General features: G+C 34.3%; 1 non-coding gene across 1 annotated transcript; it reads right to left on the bottom strand.

Annotated features, from left to right (window-relative positions):
- Window positions 1-221: 221 nt before the first annotated feature.
- On the bottom strand, window positions 222-293 carry Trnah-gug (transfer RNA histidin (anticodon GUG)). Its single transcript has one exon. It is a non-coding gene; the product is annotated as a tRNA-His (tRNA).
- Window positions 294-502: the final 209 nt, after the last annotated feature.

Below are 502 nucleotides of genomic sequence, written 5' to 3'. Positions count from 1 at the left end.
ATTTTGGCGTCAAGTTTGATCTAAACCAGTAGCTATTGTGACTTCAACAGATTTTATGGATTTTTTGTTTTCAGTTCCCTAATATTTTAACTTGACTTATGGATAGCATTTTTGTGTATTTTTGTTGAATCTTCTCCCTGTGTGATTCTATGGAACTTCCTAGAAGATATATAAATATATGAGAAACAAAAAAAAAAAAATATCTACCCGAGTACATACATTGCCGTGACCAGGATTCGAACCTGGGTTACTACGGCCACAACGTAGGGTCTTAACCACTAGACGATCACGGCTATCGAGAGAAGTGACGATATTGCTGCCAGTAACCACTGACTGTCCGTAAAGTAAAGTACAAACAATCAACAATAAACCGCCGAACTTGCGCTTAACCTTAGTTTTAAGCAGTTTTGTCATATTTTTATTCACCTACTAATCGTTACTAATTAAAATGTACATATAACTATTTTCTATTGGAAAATTGAAAAATTTGGATCTTTTTCTG

Source organism: Wyeomyia smithii, chromosome 1, assembly GCF_029784165.1.
Source record: "Wyeomyia smithii strain HCP4-BCI-WySm-NY-G18 chromosome 1, ASM2978416v1, whole genome shotgun sequence".
NCBI classification, from domain to species: domain Eukaryota; kingdom Metazoa; phylum Arthropoda; class Insecta; order Diptera; family Culicidae; genus Wyeomyia; species Wyeomyia smithii.
Note: the sequence above shows the minus strand (reverse complement) of the source record. Positions and strands in the feature narration are given on the sequence as shown.